General features: G+C 37.4%; 1 pseudogene; it reads left to right on the forward strand.

Annotated features, from left to right (window-relative positions):
* The first annotated feature begins 10,105 nt into the window (after positions 1-10,105).
* Positions 10,106-11,036, forward strand: LOC111551893 (annotated as a pseudogene).
* The last annotated feature ends 7,210 nt before the right edge of the window (positions 11,037-18,246 follow it).

Here is an 18,246-nt window from a genome sequence, read left to right on the forward strand (position 1 = left end):
AAATTAAACATGGGGCCTCTAGTAAATTAATCTTGCCTAGTTAAGTCTAACTTTTTTTTTCTTGAGTTAAGAACAGAATAGTCTAACAGACTCTAGTTAGGTTGAATATTTGAATACATTTTAATATGTTTGAGGTTGAATATGTTTCTGTATATGGCCCTCAATCTCTTTCATTTCTAAAGAACTCCAAGTAAAACTGATTGAGGATAAAAAACTGCAAAAGCTACTAATTTTCTCAAGAGAAAATAGAAGAATATTAGAATACACACAAAGGAATTCTTTTTTATAATGTGACATTGAGCCAGCAATCAGATATAAATCATGATTGATTCTTATACATTATGTATGGTGTTGTGAGAAGGTGATGTACATGCAATGCAGCAATGATTGCTATATTCTGAACTGTTTTAAATCCACTCTAAAGAAAATAGAAAAGTGTCTCACAAAAAATCCTTTGAAAAGTAGGGAATTAAAAACATTACTAAAAGCCTAACAGGATTAGAAAAATATTAAAGAGTTTAGAAAGCAATTAAAGTATTGTGCATTTATTTCTAGGATAGAAAATTTGTATTTTATACACTTAAAATGTTATTCTATAGCTGATTGAAAGGCGTAAATAGACAAAACCATTGATTCATAAGCAGTAATTTCTCTGATAAACAAATTTCATTACAAACATAGACATAAATAATATGAAAAACTGAAGTTTTCAAAAGCTTAACTAAAAATATGAAAAAGAAGACAGGCAATTGATTTATCTGAAATTAAATTCTGTATTTCATAGGACATTTTAAAGTCCTGTATTCACCGATCATATCCATTTTGCTGTATTTTAAATAAAATTGTCTTAAGTTCCAATGTTGGTTTAAAAATTATTCTTAGCTGGGCATGGTGACTCATGCCAGTCATCCCAGCACTTTGGGAGGCTGAGGTGGGTGGATCACTTGAGGTCAGGAGTTCAAGACCAGTTTGGCCACTGTCTCTGCTGAAAACAAAACAAAACAAAACAAAACAAAACAAAACTACAAAAATTAACCAGGAGCAGTGGAAGGTGCCTGTAATCCCAGCTACTCAGGAGGCCGAGGCAGGAGAATTGCTTGAACCCAGGCAGCACAGGTTGTAGTGACCTGAGATCGTGCCACTGCGCTCCAGCCTGGGTGACAGAGTGAGACTCTGTCTCAAAAAATATAATAATAATAAAATAAAAATAAATAAAAATTATTCTTGATTATTCTGTTATCTCAGCAATAGGTGATAGATATATCTAGGGTTAGATGAATTTTTACTCTCACCAGTATATGCAGCTTTAGCTACCTATTAAGAATGGTACTAGCTTGTTTATTCAGTAACTCACATTGAGGATTTTCTGCGTCCCTGCTTAATAGTATGTTATTTATTTATTTTTGAGACGGAGTCTCAATCTGTCACTCAGGCTAGAGTGTAGTGGCACAATCTCGGCTCACTGCAACCTCCGCCTCCAGGGTTCAAGTGATTCTCCTGCCTCAGCCTCCTGAGTAGCTGGGATTACAGGTATGCACCACCATGCCTAGCTAATTTTTGTATTTTGAGTAGAGATGGGGTTTTACCATGTTAGTCAGGCTGGTCTCGAACCCCTGACCTCAGGTGATCTGCCCGCTGTGGCCTCCCAAAGTGCTGAGATTACAGGCGTGAGCCACTGTACCTGGCCAATAGTATGTTACTTTTACAAAGGGTATTTCATGTAATTATCCTTCCTCATTATAGGGGTGAGAAAACTGAATCTCAGAGAGAGTAAAGGAGGCATTGAAGGGCATTGGTACTGAAAAGCTTCTGTGGGCCATCTTCAAAAATGTGCAGCCTATTTCAGATCTTACTAGCCCACATATGTGATTTCACTGGATTAAGTGTGGATATGTAAAAAAAAGAGAGACAGAGAGAGAAATGGAACCCATCACCTGATGCCCTGTTCTCCTATCCTTTGACTCTGAGTAGAAGATTAATGCGTCTGGCCTTCCATACTCTTTGGGTGGAACTGTATTATGGCAGACATCATGTTAATGGCTCCTTTGGACTTCAGTCGGGGGTCAGACCCCTGTCTTTCCCATCCCAGAGACAAGAGATGGAATACTGGGTCCCAGGATAGCCTTCCAATAGGAGGCTCCAGTGTCAATTATGGCAGTCCAGCATCTGTGCCTCACTTGGTATAGAGACTTTTAAAAATTCAATTTCCATACAATCCACCTTTTTATTACGTTATACTCTCACCCTTCTTAATTGCCTTTCATTATTAAATTTGGACTCTCTTATGTCAGCTGACAAAAATTCAAGCTGTTGCATAGTGGAGCTGTGGGCTAGGTAACAATTCATTTTCAGCAGTATTGTCTTTTGTATGGTTGTTTGTCCAACGATTTGAATATTTGATTGCATTTTGTTTCATTATTATAAAAAAAGGAAAATGGAAGCCTAAAAGTGTTTAGCATAATTATAATAAAACAGAGATAGAAATTCTTTTACCTGCTGAAAGTGGAAATGTTAAATACTTATTGGCACTAAGATGATTTCTGTGTAACAACCCATATATTTGAAAAAATTAAAAAATGTACACTTTGTAAATATAATCATACTCCACTTAAAGAAGCCATGTTTTTTTAAGTGTGTGAAAAGGTGCCATGACCCAGATAGGTTTCTACCTCTCTTCCTCATGATAGCTGGTATGAATATAGAGTAAATTCCAGTGGAATTGTCTATACAAAATAAATTTGAAAAAATATTAAGCAAAGTGGCTGATCTTGATCATTTACAATTATTGAATGTAGCTTCATAAATACATTTATTTTTCATTTCTTCCTAATGAGAAAATAAATTCTGTAGGAGTAGAGGTGTTGTGTTGTTCGTAGTTATAACCACAGCACATAGAACAGATACTAGCCCAGATCAGGTACTCAGTAGACACTTGTGGAACTTGTGAGTGAGGAATTACTGTTTTACATAGTCATACTCATTATATGTGTCTTTGTATACACCCATACCTCCCTTACATTTTTTAATAAAAATATTATCCTCTAGCCTTAAAATAATTCTTTGCTTATTTTGCCATTTTTTTTTTTTACTCTGTGTTTTTAGGCACAATTACAGTGACTAGGAATTTATTGAACTTAAAAATGCACTAGATATTTGATGGCTGTGGTATACTGCCTTGCAATCTACTTTTTCCTACAGCCTTTCGTATACTTTATAAAATTCACCCAGACGTGTGTGATACTTTATAAAATTCACCCAGACGACGTGTTTAAAAAAAAAAAAAAAAAACAATTCCCTAGGTTTTGCTTCTGAATCTTTTTCTGAGTATTGTTATATCTGATGAGTCTGACTAAGCATTTCCTGGGTGAGTTCAGAGAGCATCCTGTCAGTTGGCTTTTGATTTTCAATAAAATTCAAGTTCTCACAGTTAGTTTTCTTCCTGTCCAAGGGCTTGTGGGCCAGTATAATTTCCATGGCCATTAACTGCTGTGCGGCTTCAGCAGCGCAATGTCATTGAGCGACAGTGCAAAAATGAGGTTTTATCACCTGTTCTAAGTTCTTTACTGCTCTAGTTTCTCAGGAGCATTCCATTTCATGGACAAGCAGCAAATTAAAAAAGCACACCAAAATAGGCCTCTGTGTATCTGTGCAGATGGGGAAAGGTTATACATATCACATAAAAAAGAACAATACAGCCCACACATTGAAATCTCATTGGCTTTCTATTAATTTGCCATGGAACTGTGGAGCAGATAAAGAAAAATATGAAAATAATGTTCTCAAATTTGAACCAGGTAGTTTGGATGCTCCAAAGTTGCTTTTTTGGTCCCATGAATCATTTTCAGAATTATATAGCATTGAATTGGCTACCTGAAATTGTTGGAATTAGATGAGGAAATATTATAGGTCAGGATATCATAGATTCTGAAGTTCAGCCTGACTTTTTCTTATTTCTCTCGTTTGAATTCCTTTTATGAAACAGAATTTTTTTTTTTTCATGTAAAACTACAGAAATCTTAACTGTACCCTCCCTGGACAATCTGTCTGCCTCTTTTCCCTGTGTCTCATTTTATCTTTGTTTCTCCTTTTTTCTTCCCTTTTCCATACAAGGCAGCCCATGTATGGCTGCTATTTTGCTGGGAAGATCATTGCATTGTCTATTTTCTTTTAACATTCAAATGCTCAACTTGAATTCCTGTCTGTTTAGACATCATGTAAGAATGGTACTCATCGGAGTTTCAAGACATGATTTCTTTTCTCTTTTCTCCACTCCTTTTCTCCGGCAGCCCTGCAAAATAGCTCATTGCTTTGCATTTCTAAGCATTCAAGTGTTTATAGACTCTAATGACCCTGATCTTTCACTTCCTTCTTATAAGCAGAAAATGATAGCTGAGCATGGCACAGGTCCCAGTGAACCTGCTTGGAAAGCAGCGGACAAGCAATGCCAGGGTGTGGAAAATAGCCGTAGGTATGCGCTTTGAAAGGAGCTGTCCTGTCAACTCAATTGCCACGTTTAATGGTATGAGGACTGTTCAACTTTATTTTCAAGGAGAAAAGAAATTTGAAAGATATATTTGAAAATTTTCCTGGTCAGTCTCTTTTTGAAATTCAGCCTAACAGCTCATAGAGGAAAAAAAAAAAAAAAAAAAGTAATACCTAATGAATTAAACAGCTGGGGCCAAAGGGGAAGGGAGGGTTACTGTAGTAGGATGATTATTCATAGAGACACAGAGCTAAATATCCATAGTAATTAGTATCTTATTTTTCCGTACACATTAACCCACAGGAACAGGCTCTTAAGAAGTACTGCTGTGGTAAGAAGAATGGATTAAAATCTACAAGATGCCAATTAGCATTAGACTTGTATTTCATTAGGGTTCAGGCTCACATTAGCTATATCATCCTTGGGATTCCTAGATGGGAAAATGTCAATGACTATGGCTATATTTGAAAAGTGTCCAAACTTGGAATCACTGTGGTGCAGTGGCTAGATAGACACATGGCTTAGATTCAGAATTGAAGATTGTGAAATCCAAATAAACACAGGAAGTGTGGAATTTGGGTCACTGTTGGGAGAGGAAAATCAGGCATAGATATTGACAAAAGTATACATAATCAGGACAGTATGTACATGCCAGGCTGGATTTTAAGCACTAGGCATGAGTTGCCTCAATCCTCACAACTTTTAGATGTGACGTTTATCCCCAGTTTACAGGTGAAGGAACATGCTTGGAGAGTTAGGTAACTTGCCAAGATCACACAGAAAATAAGTGGCAGGGCCAGGGTTTGAGCCTATCCTCTTAACTCCTACAGTGTCCTTTAAGTAGGTAAATACTTTGGCAATCCTTGTCTAGAGTTTAGAGAGTGACTGCCTCAGAGATTCATAGTGGAGGTGTATGAGTGAGGTCAGTTAGGAAACATTTGGAGGCCAGTAATGACTTACAATTTAAACTTGTTTACTGCTTCAGTAACTGCAAGTTCAGTGCTATTGTGGGCATCATGGCTGAGTCCATGATGGCTACAGGTTCAATTCCCTGTGATCCTTTTGGCTCTTCCCTTCTCTGAATGATGGCTGGTGGGAACGTGCTGCAGCAGTTCTGGATCTTATATCAGCAAAGAAGACTGGCCAGATGAAAAGTAAGGGTTGTTCCCTGGTGCCGTTCCGGAGGAGCAAGGCAGAACTTTTTTTATGCTTAGAGCAGACCTCTACCACAATTCAGGACTCTGAATCCAATCACATTGCTAATGGCAAATAGCGATTAATCCCATTGCTAATCCAGTTACTGACAAAGGGCATGGGATTATACGTGGACTATGAGGGGCTGGAGTGGGGCTAATCTTACCTGAGCCATATGAAGTTGGGGAAGTGGGGAGAAAACTTAGATAAATTTGCAGATCCCTAAGGGAGAGGAAGGAGGAATAGGAGTTGGGTGGCCACTCATTGGCTACTCTAGAGAGGCCAGATGTGGAACTACTGAGTATCACACAAACCCAGGGGCCCAGTTCTTAGAACTGGTCGATCTGGGTAGAGCTAGATTGAAAGTTCAGGTACTTGATTTGATACATAGCTCTAGAATGGAATAGAATTTCTTCTCTCTCTTCTGCCTGGGGAAAACTGGTTTGAGGTAGTGCCTTCCTATGACTACTAGAGCCAAGTTGATTATTACAAAAAGAGGCTGAATATTTAGCATGTCAAGTTGGCAGGACTGGTATACTTTGGATACCACATATAAATCTCTCTTTTATTTACTATATTTCTCAAAATTTATTTTTAACGTTGGCTTCTTAGGCTTTATATAGAGAGTGAAATTTTATCGATCAACTGATTTTTAGGGTTGTTCCTAAACTTAACTGTGAAGTTGGGAAAATGTTCCTTTGGTCTCCTATGTTGTGTTGTAGCACAATAATGACAAATACAGTGTCCTGTATGGCCACTGCTGCCTTTTACTTCTGTGGCAGATGTCAGTCATTTATCATGGTCCTGTTTCCTGCTAAGCATGGTTGTAGCTAGAAATTATTCTCCATTCAGTGATCAAGGGAGGCACTGCAGGGCTGGGAAGAGAAGTGAAAACTATTTTCCATAATTGTTTGAGGATCTCTGTCTCTGGGAGGCGGCATAGGAGAGTAAGAAGAACATGATATTTGGCATCAAACAGGCTTGGGTTTGAATCCAGGGTTTGCCACTAACTAAGTTGGCAAATTAACTTACTTTTCTAAGCCTGTTTCCTTCTTTGTAAAGTGAGATTAATAACACAAATTTTGTAGGCTATTTGTGATATTAAATGAGATGGAATATGTGCTATTCTTAACAGATTTCATGGATCTTAAATGTTAGTTCATGTTGCCTTTCTACTAAAACTTAGACCAAGGAGAAATTATGATGAACGTATTCTCAGCACCATGCACAATATTAGTGTTTAAAGGAGCATCCCTTTAATGAAAGGAATAAGCTGTCATAGTGTTTTATATATTACATTTAGAGGTTGAATATTTTGATCAGGGGCTTCACTCACTGAAACCACTCAGACTACCACTGATTCTGCCTAAGGACATGGCTTGATTTCAGTTTTCAAAATGCCAAACTTGGCAGAGACTCATGTTCTAGGGAATTACAGAGGGAAGAGAATCCATAAACTTTACCCTTGAGGAAGTCAAAACCGAGGTACACAATGACAAATAAACATACTGTAGAATGCAAATAACTGAAGCCTGGAAATAGACCTACATAGGCTAAATTATAGCTACATAAATGCATTCATTTCTAAAATATCTGCATAGGCAGGCAGATCAATGGAACAGAATAGAATCTTAAGTAGGTCCAAATACTTCAGGGAATCCAGTATATGATAAAGGTGGCATTTTAAATCAGTGAAGAAAGATGGATTATTTAATAGATGGCATTGAGACGTTTTCAGCCATTTAGAAAAAAAATAGTTCTGTGTCTACCTCCTTGCATTAAAGTACATTCTAGATTTGCTATTTTGAATTTCTACCAAAGCTTTAAGATAAAATGCAAAACTAAAAAATTTTATAAGGCATCATGAAAAAAATTTAAAGTAATCTTGGAGTGGGTAATATTTTCCTAAGTAAGAAAAAAAATCTAAGCAGATATTAGGAACAGAGGTAGAGGAATAAATTTTACTATAAAATATTAAATTTCTTTCATGGAAAACTACAGTAATTAAAGGCAAAAGGCAAAATTAAAAAAAAAAAAAAAAACCCTGGGCCAGATGCAGTGGCTCATGCCTGTAATCCCAGCACTTTGGGAGACTGAGGCAGGTGGATCATGAGGTCAGGAGTTCAAGACCAGCCTGGCCAACATGGTGAAACCCCGTCTCTACCAAAAATACAAAAAATTAGACGGTGTGGTGGCGTGCACCTGTATTCCCAGCTACTTGGGAGGCTGAGGCAGGAGAATCCCTTGAACCTGAGATGCAGAGGTTGCAGTGAGCCAAGATCATACCATTACATTCTAGCCTGAGCAACAGGGAGAGACTCGGTCTCAAAAAACAAAACAAAACAAAACAAAAGAACCCTGAACTTTGTACACATGCATCTTCATCTCCAACGGCATTCCAGAGAGGTTATACGAATTTGTACCACATCTGCACTCTATATGTACTATATCCTCTCTAGATATGTATAAAACATTAGTATAGGCCAACAAGAAAAATATAAATGGCCTTACAAAATAGGCAAAAGATATGTATGAAAGAGGAGTTCAGAAAGAAAAATAAATTTTTATGCATATTAAAAAAAACTAAATCTCATTCATAATTAAGAAATACAAATTCAGATCATGAAACAATGTTTTGCCTACCATAGTGGCAATAGTTATAAAACATGGAAATTCACAGTGGCTAAGGATATAAAGATACAGGTACATATACAATGTAGGTGCTGTAAAAATTAGTACACCCTCTTTGAAATGCAATTGGACAATATTATTAAAATTTAAAACATGCCAATATTGCAAGGCCTGCTAGCAAATGTAGCAATTTGTCCTCTGATTTTATTTTCACCTCTACACAGAGAGATCTGAAAAACAAAAACCAGGAAACAGCCATATGTCCATCAACAGGAGACTGACTAAACAAATTTTGATGTGGTCATAATAAATTGTTATATCATGATTAGAAATAATTAAGTGTATCTACATGCACTGATATGGACAGATCTTCAAGATATATGATTAAGTTAAAAGGAAGGTATTAATAATGTCTATAGACATATATTTACATGGAACATTTCTGGAAGAGTGTATAAGAAATGGTCGATGGCGTTTATCTACAGGGAATGGGATTCAGGAACTGGGCTGAGAAGAAGACTTACTTTACTTTGGATACCTTTTGGTGCTATTTTGAATTTCCAACCGAAATTCAAATTATGTGTTATTTTCATGATAAGTCGATGAACTGATAGAGACAGAGTGATGAGCAAATCAATTGCTTAGGAATCTTTCTGAGCTAATTTCTTTTGTTCACGTTGCAATTAGTGTCTCCTTCATATCATCAAATCAAAAACAAGAATGAATTATTATCACAGGATGGGAAATACTGAAGCATTTCTGAAAAATAGGAAAGAGAGAGATTCAAAGTGATACACCATGAGGGAAAGTTCTCCTGGGTAAGTTGAGCTATTTGCCAGTCCTCTCTCTCACAGTTAACAGAGAGCAGGAGGGAAGAGGCCTTGGGGCAATCACCAGGGACTATCGACTAGGTGGCACGGCTGGGGTGCTTGCCTCTTGCTGGACCCTTGCTTTATCTGAGAATGGGTCATAGCGATATGTGCTCACATTATGAGGTCACTGTGTGCACTGGATGTACAAATAAAGTCACTGTGTGTCCTGGCTATGCAGCGGTAGAGCGGTATCCTTGGTAGTTACCAAGATCAGGAAAATGAGGAATTCACCTTCACAGAAGAGACTCTACCAATACATCTCACTAGGTACCGTGTCTCACCATTCTTCCACAACAACCTTGGGCAGGATAGCGTAGCAAAGCCATAGAACTGGCATTCTCAAAAACAAAGGTGCTTGACTGGGCACAGTGGCTCACGCCTATAATCCCAGCACTTTGGGAGGCCGAGGCAGGTGGATCATTTGAGGTCAGGAGTTCGAAACCAGCCTGGCCAACACGGAGAAACCCCGTCTATACTAAAAATACAAAAATTAGTGGAGCATGGTGGCATACGCCTGTAATCCCTACTACTCGGGAGGCAGAGGCAGGAGAATCAACTGACCCTGGGAGATGGAGGCTTCAGTGAGCTGAGATCATGCCACTGCACTCTAGCTTATATGATAGAGTGAGACTCTGTATCAAAAAAAAAAAAAAAAAAAAAAAAAGGCACTCAAACAGCACTGACTCATTGAACACATGAAAACAAGCATCTCCTTTCCCCACCACCAAAGAGCGCCTTGCTCTTTGGCTTCCTGAGTTAGTCTGGTTGTTTGTGATCCCCTAGGCTGTGGCTGTGAACCGAGGGGCTCGCGCCAGGTCTGGGTTTCTATCTCATCTGTAGGTGTGGCCCTGATGGTGCAGCAGGCTCTGGACTCCTAAAGCTCTGGAGCGAATTTAAGATTTTATTCTTGAGCGTGGCATAGAAGATGAATTCTTCCACCTTCACCATGAGTGGAAGAGTCTGATGCTCTATCGGTAGTTAACTAGTTATGGGATATAGCAGCAGACCCATTAAACAGAAGAGCCGTCGTCCAGGATCAGGGATGTCTGCCTGGCCTTATTTTATTTATGGACTACCCCAACCCTCCAGTCATTCATTCGGCTTTGCTTGCTCTTCCATACTTGGGAGAATGCTGTGCAAACAGAGAAAAGATGAAAGGAGAACTGGGTATGATGCTGTGCAAACAGAGAAAAGATGAAAGGAGAAGTGGGTATGATGTTGAGCCTACAAAATGTCATACAGAAAACTGTAACTCTAGGAGGAACAAAACTTCTGGCCTCTGAAATCTATGACATACTTCAGTCTTCCAATAAGGCAGATGGTGATGAATTCATGTCGAAGGAAATGAATTCATGTCGAAGGATGAAATGAATTCAGATGAAATGAATTCATGTCGAAGGAAAGCTCAGTTGTTTTCTGGGAACTTCAAACAAATGTGCCAAAACAGTGGTTTTGCATACAGATGGCCTTGATGATATGTCTTGGAGAAATCTATGTAAGAGGCTTTGTTAAAAATTAAAGGTGTTATTAGCTTTACTTTTCAAATGACTGTCAAAGGTGTGGTGCGAATCCATTCAGATTTGAAAGCTGAGGCTTTGGCATCTGCGAAAGCATCAACCAAGTTTACGAAGGATCAGTAAGTTGTGACAAGTGAAAGTGGAGAAGAGATGCTGGTCCCATTCTACCACCTTCCTGTGGTAGAACAGAACACAGAGCTACCTGACTACTTGTCTGAAGATGAGAGTCCCACAAAGGAACAGGACAAAGTAGTGTCCTGGGTCAGCTCACACCCAGTGGGTGGAACCAGCTGGCTGAGCACAGCTGCAAACTTTTTATCAAGATCGTTTTATTGGTGACTTCAATTTGGGGCTCAAGGACTATGTGAACCAACCAGGGGTCAGTTTTCCATTGTTGTGGTGAACTGTCAAGTGCAATTTGCAATAAGTTATCACGAAAAGCTTTTAGATTACATGATCGCATATGCTGCATTTTATATTTTATTGGACATTTTACCCCACTGAGTGGTAAAAAGAACAGAGGCTATGGAGGGAATTTGCTTTGTTTATGAAAGTATTTTGTTGTTTTTTCTTTCATTTAATTGCCTCATATTTTATAAACCATGGATCCACCTTTAAAACCAAACATGGGAGGAGGTTCCAAGATGGACGAATAGGAACAGCTCCAGTCTACAGCTCCCAGTGTGAGTGACGCAGAAGATGAGTGATTTCTGCACTTCCAACTGAGGTACCAGGTTCATCTCACTGGGGCTTGTCGGACAGTGGGCGCAGCCCATGGAATGTGAGCCGAAGCAAGGGGGGCGAATAACCTCACCTGGGAAGCACAAGGGGTTGGGGAATTCCCTTTCCTAGCCAAGGGAAGCCATGACTGATGGTACCTGGAAAATCAGGACACTCCCACCCTAATACTGTGCTTTTCCAATGGTTTTAGCAAATGGCACACTAGGAGATTATATCCCTGATGAACATCGATGCAAAAATCCTCAATAAAATACTGGAAAACCAAATCCAGCAGCACAGCAAAAAGCTTATCTACCAAGATCAAGTTGGCTTCATCCCTAGGATGCAAAACTGGTTCAACATATGCAAATCAATAAACGTAGTCCATCATGTAAACAGAACCAAAGACAAAAACCACATGATTATCTCAATAGATGCAGAAAAGGCCTTCGACAAAGTTCAACAGCCCTTCATGCTAAAAACTCTCAGTAAACTAGGTATTGATGGGACATACCTCAAAATAATAAGAGCTATTTATGACAGACCCACAGCCAATATCACACTGAATGGGCAAAAACTGGAAAAATTCCCTTTGAAAACTGGCACAAGACAGGGATGCCCTCTCTCACCACTCCTATTCAACATAGTGTTGGAAGTTCTGGCCAGAGCAATCAGGCAGAAAAAAGAAATAAAGGGTATTCAATTAGGAAAAGAGGAAGTCAAATTGTCCCTGTTTGCAGATGACATGACTGTATATTTAGAAAACTCCATCGTCTCAGCCCAAAATCTCCTTAAGCTAATAAGCAACCTCAGCAAAGTCTCAGGACACAAAATCAATATGCAAAAATCACAAACATTCCTATACACCAATAACAGACAAACAGAGAACCAAATCATGAGTGAACTCCCACTCACAATTGCTTCAAAGAGAATAAAATACCTAGGAATCCAACTTACAAGGGATGTGAAGGACCTCTTCAAGGAGAACCTCAAACCACTGCTCAACAAAATAAAAGAGGACACAAACAAATGGAAGAATGTTCCATGCTCATGGATAGGTAGAATCAATGTCGTGAAAATGGCCATACTGGCCAAAGTAATCTATCAAGAACTTAAATAAATTTACAAGAAAAAATCAAACAACCCCATCAATAAGTGGGCAAAGGATATGAACAGGCACTTCTCAAAAGAAGACATTTATGCAGCCAACAGACACATGGAAAAATGCTCATCATCACTGGCCATCAGAGAAATGCAAATCAAAACCACAGTGAGATAGCATCTCACACCAGTTAGAATGGCAATCATTAAAAAGTCAGGAAACAACAGGTGCTGGAGAGGATGTGGAGAAATCGGAACACTTTTACACTGTTGGTGAGACTGTAAACTAGTTCAACCATTGTGGAAGACAGTATGGTGATTCCTCAAGGATCTAGAACTAGAAATACCATTTGACCTAGCCATCCCATTACTGAGTATATATCCAAAGGACTATAAACCATGCTGCTATAAAGACACATGCACACGTAAGTTTACTGTGGCACTATTCACAATATCAAAGACTTGGAATCAACTCAAATGTCCACCAATGATAGAGTGGATTAAGAAAATGTGGCACATATATATCATGGAATACTATGCGGCCATAAAAAAGGATGAATTCATGTCCTTTGTAGGGACATGGATGAAGCTAGAAACCATCATTCTGAGCAAACTATTGCAAGGACAGAAAACCAAACACTGCATGTTCTCACTCATAGAGGGGAACTGAACGATGAGAACACTTGGACACAGGGTGGGGAACATCACACACTGGGGCCTGTCGTGGGGTGGGAGGAGGAGAGATGGGGGAGGGATAGCATTAGGAGATATACCTAATGTAAATGACAAGTTAATGGGTGCAGCACAACAACATAGCACATGTATACGTATGTAACAAACCTGCACGTTGTGCACATGTGCCCTAGAATTTGAAGTATAATAATAATTTTAAAAAATATATGTACAGCTTTACATTTTATTTTACATGAAGCATGTCATTAGGAACACTCATTTTCTCCTCAAACCTCAGGACCTACCTGAAGAGAAGTTTTCTTGTAGCTCAAGTTGTGCAAGAATTACCAAATATTTTACTCTATGAAATATACATACTTTACTATGAAAGATACATGCTTTGGTATTCTTCACTGAAAGGTGAAAATATTTCTTGTTACCCTCTTTTGTTCCTTCTTATTTTGCCAACCATGTTTATAGAAAGGACTTTACTAATGATATTTTGCAAATTAAAAACATTCACTTGAACATAGTCCTCTAGAAAAACAACTCCACAAAAATTTTGCAGCCTTATTCATTATAATTTTAATAAAATTAACAAAATCAGTTAAGAAGAAGGAAACATGTATGTTAGCAAAGTATTTTTGGAGACTATTTGAATGTGACGACATAAATGTGGTTCTAGTTGACTTCTTTTCACTTTGGTTTATATCAGCTCTTGAGAGTTAAGTCTGACCATGATATTGCAAACAACTGTAAATGGTCTCTAGGCCTTACATTGTGATTATATGTTATCTCCTGCTAGAAAAATTAATGGTAGTAAAGAACTGACAAACTGAAAACAACAAAAATCAAATGCCTATAATACCATAACGCCATTTTGGTGTAGAGCCTAACTTTAAACCATGAATTGCTTGACAGAAGCCTATTCAGTAGATGTTTCTTTGTATTGCCTTTTGTGAATTTATTATGAAAATGCTGCAGTTGTATTGAATGAAAAAGATCCAAATTATTGCTTATGAAGAAATAAAGCCAGCATTGATCACTTAATCTGGTTTTTCATGTCTAGACAGAAAAAAAGAACTTCAGTGAAGGTAAGATAAATAAATACATTTACATAGAATACTTTTTGGCAGATAAGTGCTAATTACATATATGTAATGCTTTATTAAATTTATGAAATATTGTAACTAAAATTTTCTTTTTGGAATTAACTAAATTCAGATACATGTTAATATGATATGACTAAAAACAAATAGGAAGAAATTGAAATTCCTTTTCATCCACATGTAGAGCTGCTATTTTACTATTTGGAGAATGTGATGTGAAAATTGGACCCCAAAGGATTTTCTTATGTTTTCATTGTAAAATACCATCACCAGTGAGAGTCTTGAGTTCACTAACATTGTGACCTTCTGCAGGGAGAGTTGTTGGGGGTTATTGAGGATGGTGTTTTTTTTATGTGTCTCGTTTCTGATTCAAGTGACATGCACAAACTGAAAAAAAAAAAAAAAAAAAAAGAAAAAAGAAACTTTCAGGGCACCTATTGCTCTAAGTGCATAATATAACTTGCTGCCAGAACCAGATATGTTGAAAAAAAGAAAATAAAACCACCTTCTTTCTATAGCCACTAAAGCAAAGTTTACTCTTCTAACAGATTTGTATTTTATTTTGCATTGCCACATATGTGCTTATTTAAAAACTACATCCCTTTGGTAGTAATTGTTCAGGATAAGTAGGTATTACAGCTTGATGTTTGTGTGTTCTAATTCTAAGTGTTCTTTTATTCCAGATCATATAGAGCAGTTAAGGCAACTATAACAGCATTTTTTGGAATACATTGTAAAATAATAAAAGGTAACATAATTAAAATTGAATGGATATTAAAAAGAAGAAAACAAGCATCAGTATGTGTGAGACACTAAACACACTAGAAGAACTAGTATCTAAGAAAAAGAGTTAATATAGCAAACAGAAATATTAGAGTAAATATAATTAATACCTTCAGGGCTATGCAATGGAATTTCAAGGATATTGCAACCATGAGCCATAAAGTACATTAAATTGAAATACATTTGTTGAAATAAAATCATATGGTAAATTTTTCTTACTTAGTTTTATGAGTAATTAATTTTTTCATTAATTCAACAAATATGTTGACTATACTTCTTGTCAGGCACAGCAATATCTTGTTATGTGTAATAATAGTATACTTTTCTATACAGTTTGCAAAGGATTTTTCTCATTAGCTCCTGATAACATCCCTATAAAGTGAATAGGGCAGGGCAGGGCAGCTTTTATAGTTCATTTTACACATCAGGGCATGTGGGTTGGAACAGAGTTAAATGTCTTGCTTACAGTGAAACAATCAGTGACAAAGCTGAAATTCACATCCAGGATTTAAAATTTCAAATACATAGCTCTTCTAAATTACATGGCTACTGCAGGAAATGTAATGCTTATTCTACCTTATAGAGTGAAATAGCCACTATGACATTTTCTGAGGTCAGGGTACAATGGCGCTGAGAAGATGTGCATGTGAAGAATTATTAGATTTTTGCTTTCTACTCGTATTTTTTAAACATCACCAAGCACAAGATTTCTAGAGGCAGCTTCTATGTATACATAACAACTTGGATTTACGGTCTCAGGAAATAACACAGTAGAAAACTTAGGGACATGACTTTTTAAAAAGTTTTGTAGGTTGTCTATTTCAGCCTGAAAGAAGTAGGTCATGAGGGTGACCACAGATTTATCAAGGTATTTAAGATTTTTTTTTATTTTAGCTGAAACTGCTTATCCTCAGATTTTGACAGTGATGGCATGAACTAGGGCTAAGGAAAAGCTCCTGATCCACCCGTGTTTGTGTTTTAGGACTTATTCAATGCCTGAAGCTCCAGTTTGCAAGCTTGCTGGGGTAGCAGTTCAACCTGATCGCAAATGTTCTTATCCCCATGAACATCTTCCAGGAATAAAATAGTTTCCTCCAATTCTATCTGGATTCTGAGAGCTTGTAAATAGACCCAGCCTCTGCAGGTGATGCAGCACAATGGATGAGCTTGGTGCCATTGAACTGTAAAGTACCATGAAGAGTGTCTGAAAGTTGAAATTAACTTTTTATTAGCATGACACAGCTGTGGGCTCTTTCATCTTGTCAGCAGCAAATTTCTGGTTCTCTCACTTGCCTTTTCATAGACCTCACATTGGTTCACCTCCAGCTATTCCTGCCGTTCTAACAGGCACTGTCCTGCTCCTTGTCCGCTTTTTCTAGTCCTACCGCTTCTTTTTGTGCCTTTTTGATGTTTCAAAAGAAGCGTGGAATGTGATAGACCTTTCATTTTCAAATGTGCTTTTACTGGCTTTGATGCTGCATCAGAGCAACAGCCTGGAAAGACTGGGTGAAGGAGAAATGGGGGACCAGCTCTCCGAAGGGCTGAGTGAATAACCTCAGATATGCTATATTTTCCTATCTATGTCAAGAATGTGGGTTAAACAATATGTCTTCGCTTCCCTACATTTTGCAAGCCACCTGTCAGGTTTGTTGTCTGGATACCTGACAAAACATAGACCTCCAATGATCAGACTTGACCAGATTTGAAGTGGAATAATCCTTGATTTGGCAGCATAGCAATGCACACTTTCTTCTTTGTTTCTCTATTCTGAATAATTAGGGTTAGGGAGGCAGTTCATGCTTTGTTTTCTAGGTACCTTGTCTTTCTCCATTTGGCCACTCTAATAGGCATCTTGCTTTTGCCTGTGAGCATTTTAAGCCATAATCTTTTGAAAGAAATAACCCGAAACAGCTGAGAATGTATGAATATTTGCTCTGTTATGCACTTTTGATTTCTGGAACATCATGTTTCAAATTGCAGTGGAAACAAAAGGCCTCTTATGATATCCAGTAATCGTACATTTTGTTCTCAAAAGATTTGTTAAACTTAAGTATAGAAGGTCATTTAAAGATTAAGGTAGAACAACAAAAAAATGAAAAATTCATCCTACGTTATCAATATTTTTGGTTTAAAATATCCAGTTATTTGTATTTTCTGTGATTTAGCTATGTGGAAAAGAGAAGTATTGCACTCTGCCTTGTGGAGCTGGGTTAATGAGAGTGAAAAAGTTCTTCTCTAAAGGATATAAAGACATCTGCATTAATACCATTTGAATTTCATTATTCGAACAACTGTAATCTCACACAGTACATTCATGAAAAAGTCGAATTCATGATTAAAACTAGAGGCAAAACTCATGGGCCAAAATTACTATAAGCGTAGGAGAGTTTAGATTGTCTTGTATTTAGACTTCAACCATCACTTCATTAGGTTGTCCCAAGTTCATTGAGTATTCTTGTCACCTTATAAACAATGGCTCATTTATTTCATAGGAATCTAGGAAGAATATACATCAGGCAAGTTAAATGAAAACACAATCTAATTACCTAAGGAAAATATATTCAATTTATTTAAATTACTGTTTTGTCCTCCAGGCATTCTAAATGAGGATATGACATAGAATTGAGATGAGAGTCTTTTAGTTCCTTTATTCCTTGTTGAAAATATCCTAGAACAGTTAATCTGGTGAATATGTGATATTAAAAATATGTATTTAATAAACATAACAGAAATATGTTCTAGAACCTGCTGTAAATTAGATAGAATAGGTTTGCTTGTGAGAAATGCAGCTCTTCAGAATATACCAGCACTGGAGTCCTTGATATCTTTATTTTTTAATGTCACCTCACAAGGTGGAGATGATAAGGATTTGTAGATCCGAGTTTCTCAGGGTATGGACCCCTCCATCACCTAATGGCTTTTCCCTTACTAATTAAGGCTATCCAATTAAAAAAAATCCCCTGAATAGTTGTATTGTTGACTATAAGGCAGAGAGATCTGGTTATATATAGTGTTTTTGTTGAATATTTTTGTTAGTTTTAAATTCTGTTTAACATTTTAAGGACTGAGTTTCACATTTATGGCACATTATATAGCAGATATAATGGACATTAAGGAGTTAGGTACAGACATTTTATAACTGGAAGCCTGGTCGTTCACCTTGT

The sequence above is a fragment of the Piliocolobus tephrosceles genome, chromosome 3 (genome assembly GCF_002776525.5).
Source record: "Piliocolobus tephrosceles isolate RC106 chromosome 3, ASM277652v3, whole genome shotgun sequence".
NCBI lineage: Eukaryota > Metazoa > Chordata > Mammalia > Primates > Cercopithecidae > Piliocolobus > Piliocolobus tephrosceles.